This window comes from Lactuca saligna, chromosome 5 (genome assembly GCF_052625555.1).
Source record: "Lactuca saligna cultivar CGN05327 chromosome 5, ASM5262555v1, whole genome shotgun sequence".
Taxonomy (NCBI): domain Eukaryota; kingdom Viridiplantae; phylum Streptophyta; class Magnoliopsida; order Asterales; family Asteraceae; genus Lactuca; species Lactuca saligna.
The window spans coordinates 44,333,792-44,352,622 of NC_136421.1; positions in this window are offsets into that span (position 1 = coordinate 44,333,792).

Consider the following 18,831-nt stretch of genomic DNA (forward strand, 5'->3'; position numbering starts at 1 on the left):
GTTCTGCTGAACATCCTTGTTGAACCAGAAGATCCTTCATCTTCACCTTCCACAATGTGAAGTCATTTGAACAATTGAATTTATCCAAATCAAACTTGTTACTAGACATCTTTATTCACAAGAATACAAACCGTAGCTCTGATACCACTTATTAGGAAGTAAAGCGGATAACTAGAAAAACTAAAACCACACAAAACAGGATATTTGCGTGGTTCAATCAAGGTGACCTACATCCATGGGCAAGAGAGGAGTATTCTTTATTTCAATGTAGCACCTAGTTCCTGGCACGTACAAATTCATCTTAGTGTTTTTTTTTTCATTTTTACCCTTAGACTCGGCGAGTTGTAGGTCCGACTCGCCAAGTAGAGACGTGATCCGGAACACGTTTAAGTTGGCGACTCGGCGAGTCCCTGCTGTCTGATGAAACCCTAAATTTCAGGGGTTTGCACCCTATTTAAACCCTCTTATCCGCCCCTAAGCTCACCCACTTCACCCTCAGAGCTCCCAACATCGTTTATACCCATATTCCTTGTGAGATTGAAGTGTTTTGGTGTGTTCTTGAAGATTTTGAGGAGAAATAAGAGTAGATCAAGAAGAGGAGAAGGAGGCTAGGCATGTTTGTGTCATCTCAGCGTTTTCCTTGAGGTATAACTCGTTTCCCCTCTGTTTTCATGCTTGTAGTCTCTATTTGCTACATGAAAGTCCTTCTTGAGCCATTCCCCAAGCTTTTTTGTGCATTGTGGGTTGTAATAAGTTGTTAGCCTCTAGATCTAGGCATGATTGAGTCCCCGGAGCTTGGATCTACTGCCTTTATGGAGTCATATTGCATGAAAGCCCTAGATCTACTCTTTTGGTGCATTTTGAGCCCTAAAACCTTCATTGGTGATTATATGCACGTAAAGTTGGAAACTTTACATGTAATTCATGCCCTAGAAACCCAGATCTGTGAATGGCATGAGCTGGATTCAAGAAACATCGAGTGTATAGTAATTGCATGTGGCCGACTCGACGAGTCATCCCTCGGACTCGGCGAGCCAAGTTGTGAGTCCCCAAGTTTTCCTCCTTTTCGTGTTTGCGGGTTGGAGTAGTGAGTCATAGGGTGTGACTCAGTGGGGTGGAAGCCAGACTCACTCATGTAGTAACTCGGCAAGTCAATGCCATGACTCGGCGAGTTCAGGGCAATCTTCTTGCCTCAAGAACAGACTCGGCGAGTTGTTCATACAACTCGGTGAGTCTCAGCATAGAGTGTTCTTTAGATGAAGAAGAACTCGATGAGTTGTTCATAAAACTCAGCGAGTAGGATGAAGGACTATTGGCCTTTAGCTTAGAAGGAAAACTCATCGAGTCAATGCCAAATTCGATGAGTAGAGACGGGATAGTGGTCAGACAAAGGGATAGGGACTCGGCGAGCTGACAGGACAACTCGGTGAGTCGGGTCAACTGGAAGATGACTTTGACTTTAACTCATGGTTTGGTTAAGGGTAAATGGTCAGTTTACCCTGAGTTCGGTTAGTAGTATTGGACTAAGTGTTTGGTGGAAATTGCAGTAGGAGGATTTCCGGAGCAGCAGCAGCAGACAGACCATTCCCACACAGATCAGCAGCTACTACGAGGTGAGTTACCTTCCAGTAGCGGTGGATCTAAGGCCACAATGTCGGCCGACCAGTAGGAGATGTATGATAGATGATTGTCTTTGTGATATCATCTAGGTTTGCTACTACCTGATATGTTATATGCTAGCATGATATGTTGTATGTGATAGTAGTAGAGTTTGGTTGTTAGGACCGAAGGGTAGTCAGACACCCCAGGTACGTCTGACAGTATGTGATGATATGTTTGCATGCTGGCTACTTATGTTATATGGGATAGAGGTAGTAGGAGGGGACCAGTCCCCGAGTTCGGTTGTTAGGACCGAAGGGTAGCTTAGGCACCCCAGATATGTCTAATAATATGTTATGTTATGATATATGTGATAGTGGCAGTAGGGGTGAAATAGTCCCCGAGCTTCGGTCGTCAGGACCGAAGGGTAGTCAGCACCCCAGAATGGCTTGACATGAGTAGTCAGCACCCCATAATGGCTTGACACGAGTAGGCCGGCACCCCAGAATGGCCATACCGAGTAGGTCGGGCACCCAAGAAATGCCTGGCAATATGTATGATATGCGATTGTATGGTATGCGGTATGATGGGGGAACTCACTAAGCTTCGTGCTTACAGTTTTCACTTTTGGTTTCAGGTACCTCTTCTTCGAAGGGGAAAGAGCTGGCGCGGTAGCGGCCCATCACACACACGCTGGTATTCCGCACCATGAGATCTTCCTGGGGATTATACTCGGATGTTGTTATGTTTTTATAAACTGTTTTCCAGACACTCACACTTTTATGAAATGATGTGGTTGGTGTATGTTTTACTACTAATGTTTTGCTAAGTATATGTTTTCAAAAATGAAATTTTTGGCTCGTAATTTTGGGATGTTACAAGTTGGTATCAGAGGCCTAGTTTGAGGGATTCGGACACGCCTTCGGGGTGTCTGAACTCAAATCAAGGGATTAAAAGATTTTAAAGAAGAAAATATTTTCTGAAAATCTAAGTAAAGAGTTTTAAGAAGGAACGAAGTGTGTGATGTGTGCGATCGGCCGAGCTCAAGTAAGTATTCCCCAATGTACCTATACAAGTTTATATATGTTTATCAGTTCCTGTAGAACAGAATGCTAGAATAGGACTAAGGATCTAGGAGTGATGCCTTATGTGTCTGCCTTATGTGCTTCAGTATATGAAAAGGTTTCATGCTAGAATTGAGTAGACAGCAGTAGGGTAGCCTGTTTAGGTTATGCCTGATAGTACGAGTTTATCATTGTATGCTAGTTCAGTTTTTCTCTACGAGGATAGAGTTGCTTAAGATTGTTTCCTTTTGTCCAAATGTTGTTTGCTTTGTGCTATGTGGGCTTTGAGTGATGGGAGTTAGCTGTTAGGTGAATACGTTAAAGTCACATGTGATCAGGGTTGAATAATCTCAGAGTGTTGGATTTGACCCCATTGCGTAGCTCTTGTTTGAGTCCTAACCATTATAGAGATGAGTCCCTTACTCGAAGGATTATCCGAGCCTCGTCACATGTGATTGTATTCAGGTAATAGCTAATTGGCATCACAAAGAGACCTTCAACAGCTGAGGACTAGGTTGGGTGGAGTCAGAGGTTTCCTAGGGAAAGCCTAGGATAAGAGTAGCAGTGATCAGCGGTAGTGGAATGGACCTGGTAGAGTCAAGGCAGTCTTTAGAGAAGGTACGGATAGATGTGGAAGGTAGTATGGGCCCGTACTACTGAAAGCAGAGGATCCATACCCGAACCGAGGAAGGCCAAGATAAGACTAGGAAACTTTTAGTAGGTGTGATCCCTCCAGAGGTATCAGTTTCGCTAACAGTTGTTATTTCTTTTGTATTTCGGAATGGTGGTACTACGCCCGAGGCCAGCAGTTGGCAGTACAAGAGAGGGATCGGGTTCGGGATCAGGTTCCGAGCTAGTAGATGAGGCGTTACGCGAGTTCATCGCGTCAGAGATCACCAGAGGCATCCTTGAGTCGACCCCCATTATCTTCGGGTCGATCAAGGAAGGGATATTGGAGATGATGGAGGATCGCCTCAGGGCATTCAGGAGCGACATGGCATCTGGCCAGTCAGGATCCCGCACACTATCCTTCAAGGACTTCAGGGGCAGTGGTGTGCCGGATTTTCACGGGGAGAAGGACCCCATAGCTGCCAGGCGATGGATTGCAGACATTGAGTCTGCACAGACGATTAGCTTCTGCCCTGAGGGGTCGAAGGTGAGGTTTGCGGCAGGGTGTTTACGAGATCGAGCAAGGGATTGGTGGAAGTCCGTGAGTGACTCGTTGGGAGCCTCGGCTGTCGAGGCTATGACCTGGTCGAACTTTGCGACCAGATTTAGGACAGAGTTTGCACCGGCTGTCAAGCTTCAGCAGCTGGCCAGGGAGTTCTTGGATATGAGGTAGACGATGGAGACTGTGGCGTAGATCACCTCCAAGTTCTGGGAGAGGTCATTATTAGTGCCCCAGTATGCGGGTGATGATGACATGAGGAGGACCCGCTACCATGACATGCTCCGAGCTGATATTCGAGAGCATGTCAGTTTTTCAGCTTGCCCTACCTTGGACTCTATGATTTCTAGGGCGAGGGAGAGAGAGATAGATCTAGAGAACGTCCGGAAGAGGAAGACAGAGGAGGGACAGACAGGAGGGGCTTCGAGGAAGAAGCCCAAGGGATCAGATGGTAGGCCAAAAGGCCAGTCAGGACCGAGCCATTGCAGGAGATGCGGCAGGCCTCATGAGGGGGCATGTAGACTGGGATCGTCGGGCTGCTATAAGTGCGACAAGTCAGGGCATTTCAGCAGGGATTGTACCGCCCCTACACCTATGATACAGACGTCTGAGTTTCTATGTTTCCACTGCAACCAGAGGGGCCACAAGAAGGCCAATTGCCCTCAGTTGGCAGCACCCGCACCAATGAAGGCGCCAGCTCCAGTGACCCTGCGGATCACTGATAGCCAGCAGGGTAAGGCAGAGGCTCCAGTGGTGAGGAGTCGGGCATTTCAGCTGACTACCGAGGAGGCACGCGTCGCACCCGATGTGGTGACGGGTATGATTCTTTCCCTTTACTTTATTTTTGTGATGTTATAATATTGATATGTGCTCCGTGTATATGCTTTAGGATCGTTCCATGTGAACGGTATTCCTGTTCAGGTGTTGTTTGACTCGGGTGCCACCCGATCATTTGTTTCCCTTGCGTTTAGCAAGAGGTTTACTGAGTCTATGGGCATGTTGGATTGCCCTTTAGAGGTAGAGATTGCCGATGATCGATCGGTGCGAGCATCCGCAGTATTCAGGGATTGTGTCCTAAGGTTATTTGAGGAGCGCTATTTGGTGGATTTGGTTCCTATCCCTTTGTGGGGGAACAAGGTGATTATAGGCATGGATTGGTTGAGCCCTAATGGGGCGGTGATAGATTGCGCATAGCAGTTAGTGCGGATCAGGACCCCAAATGGGGGAGAGTTGGTGATCCACGGCGAGAGGCCGCAACGTGGACCTACATTATGTTCAGCAGTGAGAGCTAGGCGCTACCTTCAGCAAGGTTGTGCGGGATATGTCGGGTATGTTTTGGATACCTAGGAGACGGGTAAGGCGATGGTGAGCAAGGTTCGAGTGGTACGAGACTACACTGATGTGTTCCAGGAGGAGCTTCCTGGGATACCTCCGGAGCGTCAGGTTGAGTTCAGGATCGACCTAGTTCCTGGTGCGGCTCCGATAGCCAAGGCACCGTATCGGTTGGCTCCTCCTGAGATGCAGGAGTTGTCTACGCAGCTGCAGGAGCTACTAGATAAGGGATTTATTCGACAGATTAGTTCACCCTGGGGAGTCCCGATCTTGTTTGTGAAGAAGAAGGACGGGTCACATCGGATGTGCATAGATTACCAGGAGCTGAATAAGGTGACGGTGAAGAACCTTTACCCACTCCCGAGGGTTGATGACCTCTTTGATCAGTTGCAGGGAGCATCTTGGTTCTCCAAGATCGATTTGCGTTCAGGCTATCATCAGATGAGGGTTAGAGAGGAGGATATACAGAAGACCGCGTTTCGGACGCGTTATGGCCATTATGAGTTCGTGGTGATGCCGTTTGGGCTCACCAATGCTCCTGCCGCATTCATGGACCTCATGAACCGCGTGTGTAGACCGATGCTGGATCGGTCTGTGATAGTTTTCAATGATGACATCTTGGTTTATTCCAAGACACAGGAGGAGCACGAGGAGCATCTGAGAGAGGTTTTGCAAACCTTAAGGAGGGAGAGCTTGTACGCCAAGTTCTCTAAATGTGAGTTTTCGTTGCGCGAGGTGCAGTTTCTTGGGCACCTCGTCAACCAGAACGGGATTTCAGTAGACCCGGCCAAGGTGGAGGATGTGATGAGATGGGAGGTTCTGAAGTCTTCATCCGAGATTCGGAGTTTCCTAGGATTAGAAGGATACTATCGAAGATTCATTCAGGATTTCTCTAAGATAGTCGTACCCCTGACACAGTTGACTAGGAAGGTCGTGGTCTTTCGATGGGGGCCTGAGCAGCATGCGATGTTCGAGATTCTGAGACAGAGATTGTGCAAGGCGCCAATCTTAGCCCTTCCTGAGGGCGTAGAGGATTTTGTGGTATATTGTGATGCGTCCATCTCAGGTTTAGGCACGGTATTGATGCAGAGGGGTCATGTCAATGCTTATGCCTCAAGGCAGCTGAAGCCGCACGAGGCGAACTACCCGACACATGATTTAGAGTTGGGGGCGGTGGTCTTCGCCCACAAGATATGGTGGCATTACCTCTACGGGGTTCGATGTACCATTTTCACGGACCACAAGAGTTTGAGGTACCTCATGGATCAGCCGAATCTGAACATGAGGCAGCGCTGGTGGCTGGATGTGGTGAAGGATTATGATTGCGAGATCCTTTATCACCCGGGAAAGGCCAATGTGATGGCCGATGCGCTTAGCCGCAAGGCAGCACCGATCAGGGATATTTGCATGAGGATGACTGTAGTGACTCCCCTGTTAAAACAGATTGGGGAAGCTCAGCAGGAGGATGTGAAAGAGGAACATCAGAATAGTGAGCGTATAGTGGGTCAAGTCACCTCCTTCGATTATGATAGCCGAGGGTTATTGACACTACACCGTAGGGTGTGGGTGCCGTATCACAGAGGCGTGCGCCAGATCTTGATGGAGGAGGTGCACAAATCCTGATTCTCTATTCATCCAGGGGCTACGAAGATGTATTGGGATCTTCGCCTAGACTATTGGTGGCCCTGCATGAAGTGGGATGTGGCGTGGTACGTCGAGCGGTGTTTGACCTGCAGGAAGGTCAAGGCCGAGCATCAGAGACCGCATGGCAAGATGCAGCCGTTGGATATCCCGTTGTGGAAATGGGAGGATATTACGATGGATTTTATCAAAAAGCTTCCATGAACGGCGCGGGGAGTAGATTCGATTTGGGTCATCGTGGATCGGTTGACCAAGAGCGCCCATTTTATTCCGATTCAGGAGAGTATCTCGGCCGAAAAGTTGGCCGATATCTATATCAGGGAGATAGTGGTGCGGCACGGGGTGCCGGTGTCAGTGATATTAGATCGATATGTGCGGTTCACTTCCAGGTTTTGGAAGAGGTTTCATGACGAGTTGGGCACTCGTCTACATTTTAGCATCACCATTCACCCGCAGACGGATGGTCAGAGTGAGAGGACCATCCAGACTTTGGAGGATATGTTGCGGGAATGCATGTTAGACTTCGGTGGTAGCTAAGATACCTATCTTCCCTTGGCTGAGTTCTCGTACAACAACAGCTACCACACGAGTATTGACCGTCCCCCATTCGAGATGTTGTGCGAACGGAGGTGTAGGACCCCGATATGTAAGGGTGAAGTTGGATAGAGGGTCATGGGGAGCACTGAGGTGGTGCTCAAGACGACCGAGAGGATCCAACAAGTTCGAAGCAGGCTTCAGACAGCGCAGAGTCGGCAGAAAAGTTATGCCGACAAGCATCGATCAGACCTGGAGTTCCAGGTCAGGGATATGGTTCTCCTGAAGGTGTCGCCTTGGAAAGGCATCATTCGATTCAGGAAGTAGGGAAAGTTGGGCCCGAGATTCATTGGTCTGTTCAGGGTTGTAGCCTGGGTGGGCAAGGTGGCATATAGGCTGGATCTGCCAACCGAGCTCAGTCAGATCCACATCACCTTCCATGCATCCCAGCTGCGGAAGTGCCTCGTGGATGATTCAGCGGTGGTGCCGTTAGAGGGTATATAGGTTGATGACAGCCTGAATTACATTGAGCGCCCAGTCGCAATCCTCGACCGGAAGTCAAAGGATCTAAGGAACATGAGGGTGGAATTAGTGAAGGTGCAATGGTAGCACCGCAAGGGTTTGGAATGGACTTGGGAGCCGGTGGAAGAAATGATGGAGCATTACCCTGAGTTGTTTCAGGATCGAGCGACAGACTTCGAGGAAGAAGTCTAGAATAAGTAGGGGAGATTTGTAGCACCTGGTTCCTGGTACGTAAAAATTCATCTTAGTGTTTTTTTCATTTTTAGCCTTGGACTCGGCGAGTTGTAGGTCCGACTTGCCGAGTAGAGACGTGACCCGGAACACGTTTAAGTTGGCGACTCGGCGAGTCCCCGCTATCTGATGAAACCCTAAATTTCAAGGGTTTGCACCCTATTTAAACCCTCTTATCCGCCCCTAAGCTTACCCACTTCACCCTCAGAGCTCCCAACATCGTTTATACCCCTATTCCTTGTGAGATTGAAGTGTTTTGGTGTGTTCTTGAAGATTTTAAGGAGAAATAAGAGTAGATCAAGAAGAGGAGAAGGAGGCCAGGCATGTTTGTGTCATCTCAGCGTTTTCCTTGAGGTATAACTCGTTTCCCCTCTATTTTCATGCTTGTAGTCTCTATTTGCTACATGAAAGTCCTTCTTGAGCCATTCCCCAAGCTTTTTTGTGCATTGTGGGTTGTAATAAGTTGTTAGCCTCTAGATCTAGGCATGATTGAGTCCCTGGAGCTTGGATCTACTGCCTTTATGGAGTCATATTGCATGAAAGCCCTAGATCTACTCTTTTGGTGCATTTTGAGCCCTAAAACCTTCATTGGTGATTATTTACATGTAAAGTTGGAAACTTTACATGTAATTCATGCCCTAGAAACCCATATCTGTGAATGGCATGAGCTGGATTCAAGAAACATCGAGTGTATAGTAATTGCATGTGGCCGACTCGGCGAGTCGTCCCTCGGACTCGGCGGGTCGAGTCGCGAGTCCCCGAGTTTTCCCCCTTTTCGTGTTTGCGGGTTGGAGTAGTGAGTCATAGGGTGTGACTTAGTGGGTTGGAAGCCAGACTCACTCATGTAGTAACTCGGCGAGTCAATGCCATGACTCGGCGAGTTCAGGGCAATCTTCTTGCCTCAAGAACAGACTCGGCGAGTTGTTCATACAGGTCGGCGAGTCTCAGCATAGAGTGTTCTTCGGATGAAGAAGAACTCGGCGAGTTGTTCATACAACTCGGCGAGTAGGATGAAGGACTATTGGCCTTTAGCTTAGAAGGAAAACTCGTCGAGTCAATGCCAAACTCGACGAGTAGAGACATGATAGTGGTCAGACAAAGGGATAGGGACTCGGCGAGTTGACAGACCAACTCAGCGAGTCGGGTCAACTGGAAGATGACTTTGACTTTAACTCATGGTTTGGTTAATGGTAAATGGTCAGTTTACCATGAGGTCGGTTAGTAGTATTTGACTAGGTGTTTGGTGAGAATTGCAGTCGGAGGATTTCCGGAGCAGCAGCAGCAGACAGACCATTCCCACACAGATCAACAGCTACTACGAGGTGAGTTACCTTCCAGTAGCGGTGGATCTAAGGCCATAATGCCAACCCACCAGTAGGAGATGTATGATAGATGATTGTCTTTGTGATATCATCTATGTGTGCTACTACCTGATATGTTGTATGCTAGCATGATATGTTGTATGTGATAGTAGTAGAGTTCGGTTGTTAGGACCGAAGGGTAGTCAGACACCCCAGGTACGTCTGACAGTATGTGATGATATGTTTGCATGCTGGCTAGTTATGTTATATGGGATAGAGGTAGTAGGAGGGGACCAGTCCCCGAGTTCATTTGTTAGGAACGAAGGGTAGCTTAGGCACCCCAGATATGTCTGATAATATGTTATGTTATGATATATGTGATAGTAGCAGTAGGGGTGAAATAGTCCCCGAGGTTCGGTCGTCAGGACCGAAGGGTAGTCAGCACCCCAGAATGGCTTGACACAGGTAGGCCGGCACCCCAGAATGGCCGTACCGGGTAGGTCAGGCACCCCAGAAATGCCTGGCAATATGTATGATATGTGATTGTATGGTATGCGGTATGATGGGGGAACTCACTAAGCTTCATGCTTACAGTTTTCAGTTTTGGTTCCAGGTACCTCTTCTTCGAAGGGGAAAGAGTTGGCGTGGTAGCGGCCCATCACACACACGCTTGTATTCCGCACCATGAGATCTTCCTGGGGATTGTACTCGGACGTTGTTATGTTTTTATAAACTGTTTTCCAGACACGCACACTTTTATGAAATGATGTGGTTGGTGTATGTTTTACTACTAATGTTTTGCTAAGTCTATGTTTTCAAAAATGAAATTTTTGGCTCGTATTTTTGGGATGTTACATTCAAAGCTCTCAAATAGAGGTTATAAGTACGATTTCCACAGAGATTCGCCTAACATTCTAGAATTGAAGATACAAAATGACCTAGCATGAATTCCTATTTATACTTGAGGGATTAGATCTAAAACCCTAATGGACCAATCCCATTTTGCCATAGGCCCATGAAAGGTGTCAACCAATCATAATCTGCCATGCAATATCTTCTGGAACATTCTTCCATGTCATACAACTCATGAGTATCAATAACGCACATGATGGACCGCCTTGACCATAGTGGAGCATCATGATGCACGGGTGGTGCATCATGAACACTAATGGCCCAACATTCATCATGGTAGCACAACATGGTGTATTTCATGAGTATGATCATCTTCTAGGAAAATGTGGATCAACATGGCACAATAAAGGAACCGAGATGGAACATAATGTACCAAGATGGTTCATGATGGAGCAACATCTCACGAGGATGGTGCAAATTCTCCTCAAGATGGCGCGATTTCTCCTCCTTGGCGCAAATCTACTCCTTGTTGGAGCAGCTCCACTCCTTGATGGCGCAATATCAACCTCTTGGTGTAACTTCACTCCCTCATGGTGAAACATCCATTCCTTTAGCGCAACTCATTTCCTCTTGGCCCAACACCTTTGTAAATGGCACAAGATATGATCCCATGGCGCAACTCTTGGATTAATGTCTAAGTCCATAACTATATTTTGTATGTACTTGACCCGACTCGACATGGTCCATTTGGGTTGCACTTCACCGACACAATTTATATGGATAGTCTTTTGAGAATAGTATATTTATGATTTATATTAGTATATTATAAGTTCTAATATATTAATAAGGAATCATATTATTTAATTAGTATTGATCAAGACTTAATTTAGAATTAATTAAGTGATCAAAATTAACTAATTAAATACGGACTCTTATATATATGGAATGGGCCAAGTTCATTTAGGTTGGGCTAAGCTTTCATGGATAGTCCATGGAGTCTTTAACCCATGGATCATATGAAATGAAAGGTCATGGGTTTAACCGTAGTCTCCATACTATATAAAGATATCCTTGGTTGGTGAAATTGGCACTAGTGTGGGTACACTAAGAAGGGCTAGCCAATTTCACTAAAGAGAACCAAGTATTCATATTTTCTAAAGTCTTCCAAGGTGTTTTGGTGATTTGTGATTCCACTTGAGGCTTCCACACTATTGGGGCTAAGCTCTTAAAGCTTGAAGACATCAAGCTACATCAAAAGGTATGTTATCTAACTAGTGCTTTGTAGTATAAGAACTTCATAATATGCTAGTTAGGATTAAAGCCTTGGAAAGATCTTATTTGCATGTATAATAGAGAAAACATAGATCCAAGGTATTTAGGGTTGCATGTACACTTAGGAGTGTTAGAATGCTCAAAACCCAACAGTGGTATCAGAGCCATGAGTTGTTTTCTATTATATTTGATGCAAATGTTTTTTTCCAAGTTAAAGGAAAAAAAATGGAAAAAAAATTGACGTTTGTCAAATTTTAAGATAATTACTTGTTTTTGTGAAAAACTAATTATTTGTAAAATTTGAATCATTTGCTATATGAGTTAAATTAGTTCAAATTTAGTAAAAGATAAAATGATATTATTATTTTATTAGTTTTAAAAGTTTGATCTAAAGAGTTTTTTGAAACCTCCATAAGTTATGGATATCAAAAGGTTTAAAAAAATTGATTCAAAGTTTTTTATGGAGTTACGAAAATTGGTGTTAATGTTTTAAAGAATTCCATAATTTGTTCTTAAGTTATGGAACATGAAAAGTTTTATCATTAAACAAACATTAAACTCCATAAGTTATGGGATCCAAAAGTTTTTTTTTCAATTATTTTGATCTTATGAGTTGATTTAGATTAATAAAAAATTATGTGATAATATGTTTTCAATCCATTTTAATCTAAGAGTTGATTCTAAAATGTGTTTTTGTAACTTGTCCTCAAGTTACTTGAAAAGTCACATTTAAGTTTCTTAAAACTCATAAAAGTTGTAATAGGTTACAAAATGAAGAGTTTTGTCCTCATTAAATGGTTTTATGACTCCATAACTTGTCCTCAAGTTATGGAGGTTCAAGAGTCTCTTTATTAAATAAAAAAAATGTGTAACCTTAATTAATTCCATAAGTTACAAAATAAAGAAAAGTTACATTCTTTTATTAGTTTGAAGTCTTCCATAACTTGTCCTCAAGTTATGGAACTTGAAGAGTCTTTTAATTAAAACTACTTTAAACACATAAGTTATGGAATTAGATAGTTTTGAATAGTTTGAAAACTTGCCCTCAAGTTTTGGAATTTGAAAAGTTTTCACTTATGAATACTTTAATTCCAAGTTAGCCCTTAGAATTTTAAAAGTTAAAATTCAACCCTTATACTTTATAATATTATAAGTTAATAATATTTATATATATATATATATATATATATATATATATATATATATATATATATATATATATATATATATATATGTATGTATGTATAAGAGTAAAGTCAGTCTTACCGTTAGTAGGCCTCATTCACGAAGCCGATTTATAAGGGGGGGGTATAAGGTTACTGCCTATAAAATGGCAGTTTAATGGGTGTCCACTCTCACCCACCGCTTCCTTGACCGGTGAAGGGTCGTTAGCCGAATTAGTAGGACAAAGACTAGAATTCTCCCTTCATTAAAAGTATTAATGATAAATACTAAGTAACTAAACCTTTTATAAATACCCAATCTTAGTTACTTAGGAAAATGTGAATAAGGTGCTAATCCATGAAATTACACTTTGCACTTTGTTTAAGTCGGTTAGTGGAGCGTGTGTGGTTAACCGGCACATTAACTCGTATTTAACAAGGTAGACAAAGGGTAACTTAATGTTTATCATAGTATCGATGGAGCATGTGTGGTTAACCGGCACATCGATTGAGGGGTAAACACTTAAGGGTACCAAGTAATTTGCATGGTTACTTCACACCTTGTTTTGTGATCCTCGACGTCCTAGTCACAAAACCTGAAGGGCACACTCGAGATTGAAACATGCCATTGAACAGTTCAATGAATCTAAAAGATCTAGGAGTTTCAAATCCAATTAAAACCTAATAATACATTTCATTTATCTTGGTGGAAATTGGTGAATCGTCATTCACCTACCTTCAAATATTTTATAGCTTGGATTACGGCATCCCTCTTCTAAGTTATAAAATAGTTTGTTGGGTCCTAGCCTTAATATTTCATATTGGGTGTCATATTAAGGACTTAAGATCAACTCTCTTGAATATCTCCCAAAAGATGTCTGGTTTAGACATTTATGATCTTCCCAAATCTCTTGAAACAAGCTTTCTTAAATGAAGATGATGTCCTTTGGAAATCATACTTCTTTAACCTCCTCAAATTATTCTCCCTAACCCACAAGTTCAAGGTCACTCAAGCCTTACTGGCAAGGCAAGGTCTAGGTGTGATCACTTCTTGGAGATGTAGTCACACATTGACAAGCCGGGAGAGTTGGGTGTCAACATCTTGAGAAAGTTGGTGGTCCAACTACTTTCTAAGTCACATAGCGAGTTCTTTTGGAACACCTATGAAATAGACTATGACAAGACCCTTAATGATCTTATCTATTTGCTATGATCAACTTCCTAAAACTTTATGGACATTGACAATGATGACATTGGCTATCTAGTAAAGTTCTCTCTTCCCAGTGGAAAGGGATCGGCTATAGTCAACTCGGTTGACCAAATGGTAAAGAGAAAGGCCAAGTCTGAGATAGTCCCGTGTACAATTATCAAAGGGTCCATATGTTTATATTTCCAAAGAAAGGGGCATTAGTTGCAAAGCTGCCAAACATACCTAAGGATGTTAAAGTCAATAAGTTTGACTCTACTTCAGGTAAAGTCCGCTATCTAACTCTGCTAAGTTTCTATTATGAGATTCTTGATACATGATGTGACTGGGTCACATGGTGATGTTTTAAGAATCAAAGAAAAGTGAAGAAACTTAAAGAAAGAATATGCCGAATCTGATCGTGTAGATGGATTTCTATCGCATAGTTTGAAGATTGGATTCTTAAGCTACTTCTTAGGAGTTATGAGATATTGCTTAGGAATAGATAACAACAAGTTTTCATATGGATTGTAAGGATAAGTTTTTCCGCAAAGTTTTAAAATAAAAGAATTTTTTGATTTTATTTATTTTAAAATATCCTTACAATGACATTTGAGGAAAAATTGTTGCTTATATGATTCCATTAATAGCAAGACTGGAAATATGAAATTGATTCTTTCATTTGTGGTAATGTCTAAATTTACCAAATAAGGAAAGATTCTCATCACCCAAGTTTCAATTGGACTGGAACTTGGAATCATGCAAGTTGTATAGCATGATGAATGAGAACTTTCAAGTATTGGAAAAATTAAGACTAACTACTTGTTCACATGGATGTGTGAGTCAGGTAACGGACTAAGGGATCGAGTACACATTCTTGTGCACTGGTCAAGTCCACCACAAAAGATCGATAAGATTATTCGTCAAAATTTACTAAAGCTCAGTAAATATGGTTATACTTACAAGCTTAAATGTAACTCTGAGACATTGGAAAAGGTTCCAATGTAAGGCACAGTGAATAAGGAGAATCAACTTAGGCAGAAAGATAAAAGTTTCTCAAATCTGAAAAGATGGGAGAGTACTTTAGTATCAGTTTTTGTCACACCCCAAAACCAAGAACGGCGGAAACGTTCTGGGGCGGAGGACGTCATGTAAGTATCACAACACAGTAAATGTAAATAAGAAAACAACATCATCCATTGCATTAAATATATAATTTTAATACAAGCGTGTTCTGTACAGTATAGACACCAAAAATAATGTATATCAAAATAATAAGATGAGTCTTGAATGCGCTCCATCTTCTCAAAAGCTGGCCTCGGTACCTGTCTACTGATGACCTGAGAATACAAGTTATTTTGAAAGAGTTTATCAGCATTAAGCTGGTGAGTTGATAAGTATTTTAGTGTCAGTATTTGTCATTCAAAAATGTTTGAACATGTATCAAGTATAAGTTTGTAAAATGTATGTAAAGGTTTGCAATTGTTTGTAAAAGTTTGAATCTCTCAGAAAAACCTATATATTCTATTAAAGTAGCCTTCTACCAAGGCTTAACTGTTTTGTATGCTCGTTTGATGTAAAAGTGTGTAATTTCCCAAGTGTAACTATCATTTAACAAAATATAGTTTGTACATTTACGTTTAAGTGAGGTTATCACTAAAAATATGTAATGGGTAAATCATTGTAGTACTGTAGCCTTGTATTATAAGAACTACTGTTGTACTAACTACCTTAAACCGGATTTATATTAAAGCATTATGTGATAAATTGCACCATACTATCAACAAGTAACAACGACATAATGAATGGTCGTAATAACGGAATGACGTTTGGCACCTGCAGACCTGCAGGTCCGGCTGTAGCTAGCAGCAAGGTGTAGGATTGTCAATCCAGTATAGATCTATACGCAAACTCACGCTCTCCCTTCAAGAGAATTCTGGCTACAACTCGAGCCATGACAGTTAAGTCATGCTCCGATTTAAATCACAATAAATAAAGTATTCATGTATATGTACTGTTTCTCGTTCTAGTATAGTTGTATATGTATTGTTTCTAGTATAGTTGTATATGTATTGTTTCTAGCATCATTGTATATGTATTGTTTCTAGCATCAATGTATATGTATTGTTTCTAGCATCATTGTATATGTATTGTTTCTAGTATATGTATTGTGTTACCCCGATGGTAACTAGCTATTGATGTACTGATAAATATGAATATGGAAGTACTTTTATGTCTATACATGTATATATGATATATAACTAATATTGAAACGACCTTCGGATGGTCACCCGAAATCCCACCAGACCACATCCAAATCGAGGAAAAGGAAATAGGGCGGATGGCTTTCCTAAGCCCTTTAAACATTACTTATATATATATATATATATATATATATATATATATATATATATATATATATATACACATATATGGGCATGCAATTTATAAGGAGTAAAACAAAGTTTAATAAAAGCATTTGATAAGTAAAAAGATTTTGTAAAACATTTGAAGTGAAACAGTTTGATAAACAGTTGAACAGTGATAAAATCATTGGTTTTCTAGTTATTAATCACATGTGATTAATGCAATCACATGTGATTGATGTAATAACCATAATTGTTTGACTTGTATCCTCCCCATAAAGTATTTAAAACATTTAAAAGTATTTCAAAGGTCGATTTAAGGGGTATAAACTCACTTGTGGTGAGTAGATTTGATTGATGTATCGGGTACCGTGCTATGTGGCAAACGGAGACTTGTTCACACGTTTGAGCCTAGTTATCATATAATGAGCATATATATAACTAATTAGCCAAATAATAACTTAACAAAGTAAGTTAAGACACTTAGGAACATGTATACACTTTATATAAGTGTTATAGGTCCTAATGGTTGCATCTAAGTTGATACGGGACAAGGCAAAGGGGGTTTAAAGCACAAATGGCCTTGTATATGAGTTCACCACCCAACAAACCCCACCCTTTGGAGTTTACGGCCATGAACCCATGGTTTTACGGCCGTGAACTCCTCACATGGTGGTTTTGGGTGTTTTGAGGTGTTATCTTGATCCTAGAATAAGCCTAGCCTTATTGGAATAATCTTTGAAGTAGTTTAAGGCCTTGGAATGCTCCTTTGGGGAGTTTACGGCCAAAGGACCATATCCCCTAGAGTTTACGGCCGTAAACTCCTATGGGGTGTTGGTTTTAATTCTTTTGAGGCCCTTGCATGTGTAGGATAGCTTCCATGCTTTTATCTAAGGCTAAAGGGGACAAGAGGCACACTTTTGTGTCATTACTTGGAGTTTACGGCCCAAGATATGTTCCTTGGCCGTAAACTCCCTTTAAGGAGTGATTTTGATGTCTTTTGATCCCCATTCAAGTCCTAGGTATTCAAGGGTAATAGTCTTAAGGCCTTAGGGGTGTTTGTGGCATCTTTAACACATGAAAAAGGGGTTTACAGCCCAAGATCTTTCCTTGGCCATAAACTCCTAAAACCCTAAGATCTTGAAGTGTTTTGGTGTCCAAATTAAGCACAATCATTAGTGGGTAAAGTCCTTAAGCTTTAGGGGATGATTTAGGGCATTTAAGACCCTTAAAAAGGGGTTTACGGCCCAAGAAAGTTCCTTGGCCATAAACTCCTATAACTTGTGTTTCTTGATTGATTTTTAGTCCCAAATGTTTATACACTAACCCTAAACAAGTTGTCTAACAAGGAATCGGGACTAGGTAGCCTTTAGGCTCCGTTTTGGAGTTTACTCCCCAAGAACGTTCTTGGGCGGTAAACTCTCGGATCTTGCAGTTTAGACATGTAATTGATGTTATAAATCATATAACAAGTATTAAAACACATTTAGGAAAGTAGACTCACAATCCAGGATGAAAACCCGAAGATCCGTCAGAGAGAATTGGCTTTTCTCTAGTTGGAATTGTGAATAATGAATTAATTAAATTCAGAAATCTATTTATAGTCCTGAAATATTTTGACAGAAAATATTTTTATTCTGGAAGTCAGACTATAACATTATGAAACTTACAATGTTCAAGTTTCACAAATACAGGAGCATCCACTCTCCCGATATATCCAGAAATGTAAACCCTAATGTACACAAACTTGTTCGGACAAGTCTGAAAATTACAGAAACTGGACTAGCTTCTATTGAATAGATAATGTTCGTACAAATGGAAATTTCGGGTTGTCACAATTTTGTGATCATCTTAATGATTAAGAAACCATAGAACAATTATTTCTCTAAGGGAATCTTAGTGCATTCTTATGACTAAGAAGAGGAATCTTGAATTGTTGAAATGGTTAAGTTAAGAAGATGAGTCATACTTCGTTCCAATATAAGTCTTAGAGTCATACTTTAAGATTGTAATGAGTGACATATCTTAAAGAAGGTTCAAAAAACTTGTCAAATGTAAGAGTAAAAGTTTCCTACTCTTGTACATTTGAAATTGGTAAGTTGTGATGTTTTGGATAAAACAAAGACCAACTAAGGCCGATTGTGTGAAGGGTTTGTCTTGATTAGAATCCGCACTATCTCTTGGATGTTTGACAAGGGATTCTTATAGGTCAAGAGGACAGTGAGAGTCTTAAAGGTCTTGAAACTCTCAAGAACTAATCAAGAATTAAACCTGAAGTTCTTCACTAGCACACGACTTGAGGTTTATAACCTATCGTGTTGACATATTCTGTGTCCATTCCAATTAAAGTTGACTTTGCATATGAGTTCTTAGAGTTATCAATTGGTTGCGCAACAACTTGGGAGCAATGGCAAGCCCTTGAGCTGCCAGGTGGCAAGAAATCAAGATTGAGTTTAGTCCATATGAGTTTGGATTTGTCATTATCCTTGTCTTGTGACTATGGTTTTGACAATTCACATGGATAAGAACACATACACCAGTAAATCTAAGTGTCATAAGGTTTCTCTCCGATTCATGAAAATGATGGTGAGGAAACTCTT